The following is a 7,820-nucleotide window of genomic DNA, read 5'->3' as shown; positions in this document are numbered from 1 at the left end:
AAAAATATGGAACGCTTCACAAATTGGCATGTCATCCTTGCTCAGGGGCCATGCTAATCTTCTCTGTATTGTTCCAAATTTTAGTATATGTGCTGCCAAAGGGAGCATGACTCTGAGATCTTAATTCAGGAACATGGGATGGAGAAAAGCCTATAACTTTCCTGTCTAAACTCTTAGACCCTGTCTTGAGAAGATGGACTGAATGTACCCAGTCAATGGCAGCCATCATCTCGTTAGCCAAAGAAAAGAGAAATTTGTCTTTTGAGGTTCCCTGACACTTAGTGTCTCCTACCGGGTTAGCTTTATCCTCAACCAGAGGGCAGAAAAATGTCAGTTGACCGCAGAGTTCTCAGATATGATGTTGTCCTTGTAGAAAAAATGACCTGATCTTTTACAGCCAACAGTTCCCTCCGTCCTGGTGAATTCTCGGTAGGGAGTGAGCCCCTTGGAACATTCCTGCTTAGAGCTGATAGAACATCAGACCCTGGTCCAGTCTGACCTTGGAGAAGCTCGATTCCAGGAAGGACTCCAGCTCTTCATAGCTGGATCCTCCTGAGTAATCAAGAGAAAGAGTCATAATGGCCACCCCATGATGGATGGAGACTTAGTCCTCTGTGAGTCGTGGAAATTGCCTAATAATTGATCAGCACAAGTGTGAATCATTCACTCTTCACCAGGCCCTAAAACGCCTGAAAGAAAAGGAAGGAACTATCTATCTGACTTCAAATACACCCTTAGAGTGGTCCACATCTTTGGAAAAATATGGGAAGAGTGAAGTCTCATTGGCAACAAAGGCCAGAACTTGGTGAATAAGGAGATAATCAATGATCCTATCTTGTCCCCAGGTTCTCCTCTTCTACTTCTGGCTCCTTCCCCCTCCCCCATACCAGTCAATGTTCCCAAGCCTTTTAGGAATGACAATCGCTATAATTAAAGACCCAAAATAGACCGGAGACAGGGTATGGAGGCAAATGTTTGGCTGAATGGGAAACACATTCCCTTCACTCACTCAACAAAGCAACCGTCGTGCATGTGAGCATGGAGACCGGAGGATCACGTAGTTCTCTTTCAATTGGAATGGGACTACGGGAATGGCATGTACCGCATGGTCACTCTTCCAAGACCAAGACGCCTAGGGCTTGTCCATTCTGTTCTCCCTGATACAGCCATCCTCTCCCAGGTCTAATTACTTCTCATACGCTCCCTTGGTGGGGGGAGCAACTGACTCAGTGGACATTGTAACTGAGTACAGAGAAGCATAGTTATCCAATATGATGACTAACAGCTAGCCCTAGTGGTCACAGGAGATCATAGAAGCAGACATCTGGAGGTGTTGTGGAGGTTGCTTCTCTGAAGTCTTGCCTGGAGGTTGGAGCATGGCTTGTGCTTTAATCCATTTGGTTATCCTTTTCACTAGGCATGTAGACATTCCAACACAGCACAGGAAAGGGAGTGGCTCCAGGAAGCTCATTGGATCACCATGTTTACATAGGTGCTATAGGAGCACCTCAGATGGTCCCCAAATGGATTCAAAGTCAGAAACCAAGTAGCAGCTGGTTTTGAAGACCTTGTTTGAGTGGTTACCACTTTTAAATATGTATTTTGTATTAGCTATATTTATCACACAAAGGTTTATTAACTATACTTGGGATGCTGTTGAAGGGATAGCTGAACAACTTAGCCCTGTGGGCAAAATGGCTTGGGAGAGTACGTTAATGTTAGATACAACTTGAGATAAGAAATGTGGAGTTGGGCTGGAGAGATGGCTCAGCTTTTAGAGGCTTGGCTCACAACTAAAAAATATAAGAAATATGGAGGAGTCTGTGTAATGTTGGGAGGACACCATGTGCCTCAACCAAGAAGGGACCATATGGAAGCTCTCCAAGGTCTAACGGCCTCCCTAATGGACTAGCAGAAAATTCAGGGGAGGAAGACCACTTTACAATCTCATTGCACAATGATCCTGCCACCGGAAGAGGAAAGTGACATCATTTTACTATCCTTGTCTGTAACATTTGAGTCATGATTCTGCAGGATGGAACACAATCACCTGTGTTCCAGACTCAGCCCAGAGACTTACAGAAACAGTCTCTTCTGAGCCATCTCTTTTCTGTTCCTTATCAAAATGACCTATTTTTAAAGAGACAAAAAAAAGTTTATTCTAAAATTGATGGTAAAACTTGAAGAAGAGTTTGCTGGTGTAGTAAAGAGGGGATAACTGAGGGACATAGTTACAAGGAATCTAAATTTTCTATATCAAAAGAAGGACCCCAGGAAATGTGACTTCGGATACTATTTTGCCTCTCCCACCGTGTCAAGCTTATTGTCTATGATGGCCCTGCTGTGTTCCCACCCATTACTGACACTTGATGGCCAGGAGTGATCAAGAGCAGCCAATCCCTCGCTTCATCTCCTTCCTTTCCTTTTCTCGGATTAAAAAAAAAAAACAAAACAAAACACTAGTCAGCCTCAAAAAAAAATATGTAAGACACAGTTTCTTCACCTTAGAATAAAAGACCATTGCGTTTCCGGCTCTGTGTGCTTGCTGCAGTGACAACCAGCATGGCCTTTGGCAGAAGCCAGCTTACTTTAGCTGTGCCTTTGTGTTCTTTGTGTGGTATTGGTTGGGTCCTTCGACTCCAGATTTTATTTCTGACCTCATTAGGGGTTTCTTCAGTGTTTCCTTTCTAAGTGCAGGTCTCTGCAATTTCCCTTCTCCTATCTTCAAGTTTCCCAAGGCTTTCTTCTGCTTGCCCAAACGTGGTTTTGATTCCTTTTGTGATTAAAAAAAAATTATTTATTGTATTTTTCTGCTCCGGAATTTATTTTTAAGTTTCTAGCTCTTTATTAATAGCTTTCTTTATCTCAAGTATTTCTGGTGTGTGTGTGTGTGTGTGTGTGTGTGTGTGTGTGTGTTTAGTTTGTGATATTCTGCATATCCTCTCTCAGTTCTTTGAGCACCTACCAATGCTGTGCCTGCCTATAAGGCAAGGGTTCTAATGTCTGAGTCTAGAAGATCCACCATTAAGTGTTTTTCAGAGACAATTTTTTTGGTTCATCCACCCCCCCCCCACACACACACACATGAGTTTTCTGTTTGTTTTTGTTTTGAAACAGTCTTGTGAGGCCCAGCCTGGCCTGGAACTTAGCACAGCAGAGGGTGATTTTGAAATCCTGCCTTCCTGACTCGGCCTCCCAAGGGCTGGGATCACGAGTGTGCAGTCACACCCAGCCAATGGATCTTGCTTGCTTAGTTCCCTGCATACTTTGTGCTTTTCTTGTCGGTGTTGGAACCTAGGGCTTCAGCCTGACTGTGTGGTAAGCTGCACCGCACACACTCCTCCCTTCAGCACTGTTAGGCTTTTTGCCTCCCTTGGCTTGTTGGCTTTGGTTGCAGTGGCTACTTCTGTGCTGAGAGCATTGCTCCCGGTGAACGCGTACAGCCTTCCTAGGTTTTCTTCTGAGCACGCATCCTCCCCTGGACATGCAGACTTCCCAACGCCCCCATTAGAACGTTCTAGTCTTTGGTGTCCAATCCCAGAAGAAGAAGGAGAAACGAAGGGAGGAAAAAGCCCTGGACTCTCTAATGTTCTAGAAGTTCCTTCAGCCAGAAGTGGGGAGACCCACAGTAATGAAAGGGGTGCGCCACAAGCCTGCCTGCTTCCTTGTACCTATGTGCTGATGGGCAGCAGTCACCAAGCACATCCCAATACTAGTTTCTTTTCTTTTCTTTTTCTTTTTTTGGTTTTTTCGAGACAGGGTTTCTCTGTATAGTCCTGGCTGTCCTGGAACTCACTTTGTAGACCAGGCTGGCCTCGAACTCAGAAATCCGCCTGCCTCTGCCTCCCGAGTGCTGGGATTAAAGGCGTGCACCACCACGCCCGGCCCAATACTGGTTTCTTAATTAATTGACTATCGCTATTAATTTGCCTCTCTTCATCCCCTCCCCCAGAGTGTATACACTCCTTTGGGAATAAAAACACAACTTCCTGCCAGAAGCTAAGGGGTGGAAGTAAGTTGGGGGTGGAACCCCGTTAGAGCTCAGAGTCAGCAAAGCTACCTGCAAATTTCTGCCCAAGCCTGGCTCCAAATGATTCTTCCATGCGGCCGGCTGTCTGAACCAGGAGACAGCTTCCTGGGGCTTCCTAGTCTCATCTTTCCAGAACCTTCTTCCTAAAGGCTGGTGGCGCTGTGTTACAGAGAATCCTGGTTCCCAAGACCACAGATCATCTGGAAGGAGCAACCCAAAGGAAGAAGGTTGGGAAGGGCTAGAGAGGGGTGGAAGAGGCTAACCCACTGGCCCCCCATGTTGTAAGTGGTGCCCCAGAAGGGCTTCCTCACCTCCCTGGCTATCGCCTCAGCCATTCCTGGTCCACCAAAGCCATCACTCCGCTGCCCACTGAGCACCACCTGCTCTAGGTCATCTCCTCATTCTTAGTAGGCTGGGCACACCTGCTTTTCCAAGGAGCTCTTTTAGGAAAAGGCTGCCACAGATGAGTCCTGCCCCACACCATCAAGGGCTTCTACTCCACTAGCGGCATCTTAATAATCCAGGAAAATGCTGGCTTCTTCCACTCTTGAACCTCTCATTAGATTATATCTCTAATCAAAGAGAAATTTTCTTCAAACTTCCTTTCGTTTTCTTTTTATGAGAGACTCTCTCTTTTACTGTTAAAACTTTTTGAAGATCGGAGAATCCGGTTTTTCTACTTCTTTACATTTTTTTTCCGATTAAAATAAAATTACACCACTTTCTCCCCGTCCTTTTCCTTCCTCTAACCCCTCCTATGTCCCTCCCACTCTCAAATCGCTAGCTTCTTTTCTCTTTCTCTTTATTATTGTTACACACATGCACATATGTGTATATGTATACATAAATATATAGAGATAGCCTGTTGTGTCCGTTTTTGTTGTTTGCCAGTGATGTTCACTCTGTATGTGACAACCAATTAGGGCACTCTTCCCTGAGAGGCTAATTCTGTCTTTCTCAGCCTTTCTTGTTCCTGTAATTCCTCGCTAGGGGGCACCCTGTGAAACGTCCCCAACCAGGTCCATCAATAATGCCACTGTTCTGGTTTTGTTTGTACAATCCTTCTAGGTGAGACTGTTTCACAGCCGACTACCCGGAGTTCTGGCTCATACATTCTTCTTCGATGCTTCCTTTGCCATAGATGCAGGAGCTACGATGTAGATTTTCTGTTGGGGCTACTTTGTATCCAGTTGCAGTTTTCTAGGATGCTCTCCATTTGCTGTGAGGAGAGGCTTTACTGATGAGGGCTGATGGATACACTGTATCTGTGGTGTAATGATAAGATTTATGATGTTTTAAGGAATTATGTACCGCTGTCTAGCAAAAATGGCAATAGTAGGGTTTTTCCCTAATGTCCATGTCCTTACTAGCTCTGGGAAGCTGGCTAGGTTTTCAGTATCACATGATTTGCTTCCTGTTGAGAAGGCATTAAGTTCAGTTAGACACCGACATTTAAGCGCCACGATGGTGCCTTTACAGGTGTCTCATTCTGCCGTTCATTGTGTGGTTCATAGAGGTTGCAGCTGGTAGGACTATTCATTTCTTTCCACCCTTAGCAGTTTGCACAGTGTTTTCTGGTACCAAGGAAAACTAGAATGCAGGAAGGAAGTTTTCAGGTTGGATACAGCTCGAATGTAAGACCCTTTTACATGACAAATTATTGAGTGCATTCCAACTGAATTCTTGGATCTCCACAAGTCAGAAAATACAATTCGGCATCTTCCAAGAACTGTCCACTTTCTATTGTGTAAGAAACCCGTCTGCTTAGATCATGTAGATGACCTCTAGGGGGCAGTGCTTCCTAACCCCACGTAACAACCCTTGGGGCTTTGCTCTGTAAGTAGCAAAGGCAGGCTTCCCCTAAACGCTGTGTAGAGTTACTGTTTTAAGGTAACATACAAAGTAACGAGCTTCATAGTGACTTTGTAACACAGTATCCATTGTGTCCCTAGTTCCCTTCCCCCCCCCATACTTTCCTATTCTTTCCTAGCATTTGTATTTTATTACTGTCATGTTTCTCCTTCCTTTCTTCCCAGGATCCCATTTAGTTTAATAATGCACACACATATATGAATACACTCACTTGTATACATACGTGTATATATATTATAAAAAATCCAGGTCCTACATACAAGAGACATTATGTTGTATTTGTCTGAGTCTGCTTGTTTCCTGGAATGTAATGTTTTACAGTTGCATCTAATGTCTTGCAAATTTCATGACTTTAGTTTTCTTCACAGTTGTATAACATTCCTTTGTATAGATGAAAAAGAAACTGTGTCCATTTTCATAGGCTGACTTTCCGTTCTTACTGTATAGGAACTCAGTAATGAAGCTCCCAGCCTGCTTCATATCCTGGACTTTTAACCATTACTCTAAACTGTCTCTGATTTACATGATATTAAATGGGAAATCAAAATGGGCCCAGGTCAAGAAATGGCTACATCTACTAAAATTTACATCTTGAAGATGTTTCTTCCAATGAAAAAGAACCTTGGAACTAAACAAATAAAACAGATAACAGTTGCCTGAGAAAAGTAGAATTTTAGAAGGGTTTCCCACCAAATTTTCACTCTAATATTTGTTCTTAGAATGTAATCCTAAGTGCTTTAAGCCCTGAAACTGAAATTAGTTGGGTTTTAAGATGATGGATAACTTTCTTATAATAAAACATCCTTTGTGATTTTTGTAACACTGTTTCCTCAATTTTTCAATTTTACGTTATGTGTATGGGTATTTTGCCTGCATTCATATTTGTGCACCATGTTTGTGCAAACCCAGAGAGGGCAGAAGAGGGTGTTAGATCGCCTGAAACTGGAGTTACAGATGGTTGTGAGCCACCATGTGAGTGCTGGGAATTGAACCCAGGTCCTCTGAAGGAGAAGCAAGTGCTCTCAACTACTGAGCCGTCTCTCTAGTCCTGCTTCCTGAGTTTTAAAACAGTATAAACAAATCATTAGTACATTTCTGAGAGAAACAGTGGTGAAGCTTCAAAGCCTCTAGGGTTTAAGAAGCGTAACAGTGGTAACCCTCACTGGTGGATACAGCTTTCAGGGTGTCTGTTGCCTGGGCATTGGATCCCTCCATCTTTCCAGTGAGTGAAAGATCGACCTTGAACATCCTGAAAGTTGTTTCCTGAAAGGTCAGGATAGCCACACCTCTAACTGTTTTGTTGTTGTTTCTGTTTATTTTGTTTTGTTTTATCATTACTATATTTGCTGGTTTACACACCCTACAGAAGGACCATAGAACGAGCATTCTGACATATCTGGAAAGAGCTGCAGGTGAAGCCGGCTGGGTCGTACAATAAGCATCCCTGAGAAAGGCCAAAGAGCAAAGCTTCGGGGAAGATGCCTCCTGTCCGCTCAGTCTGAGCAGGTCTACTTTGTAACACGTCTTCCCTGCAGGTCTTCCCTCCCACCATACAGTGCTCTACTGACTGTTGCTACATGGTAACACATCTTCCCTCCCGCCACACCTGGTAAAAAGGACGATGCAGATGCAGAAAAATCCAGGCACGAATACCAACCACCTCCAAAGAAACTCAGCTGGGACTGGGGCCTTTAATTCAGATTCAAACACCTAACAGGAGAAATAGAAACCCTGAATGTCACTTGTTTTTTTAAAGACAAAGTCTGGCATTTCTCTGATTACAAAACTTAGTAGAGAGGAAAAAAGTGCAAACCTTAAACCCTTTCACCTAGAAATAGCCACTAATTATAATCTCCCTCTCCTCTCCCCTCCCCTCCCCTCTCTCTCCCCTCCCCTCCCCTCCCTCTCTTCTCACCTC

General features: G+C 44.0%; 1 non-coding gene across 1 annotated transcript; it reads right to left on the bottom strand.

Moving 5' to 3' along the window:
* On the bottom strand, window positions 1-108 carry LOC115029527. Its single transcript, XR_003835088.1, has one exon. It is a non-coding gene; the product is annotated as a U6 spliceosomal RNA (small nuclear RNA).
* Window positions 109-7,820: the final 7,712 nt, after the last annotated feature.

The sequence above is a fragment of the Mus caroli genome, chromosome 15 (assembly GCF_900094665.2).
Source record: "Mus caroli chromosome 15, CAROLI_EIJ_v1.1, whole genome shotgun sequence".
Classification (NCBI taxonomy): Eukaryota; Metazoa; Chordata; class Mammalia; order Rodentia; family Muridae; genus Mus; species Mus caroli.
The sequence above is the reverse complement of the archived record's forward strand: the minus strand, read 5'-3'. Positions and strand labels throughout refer to the sequence as shown.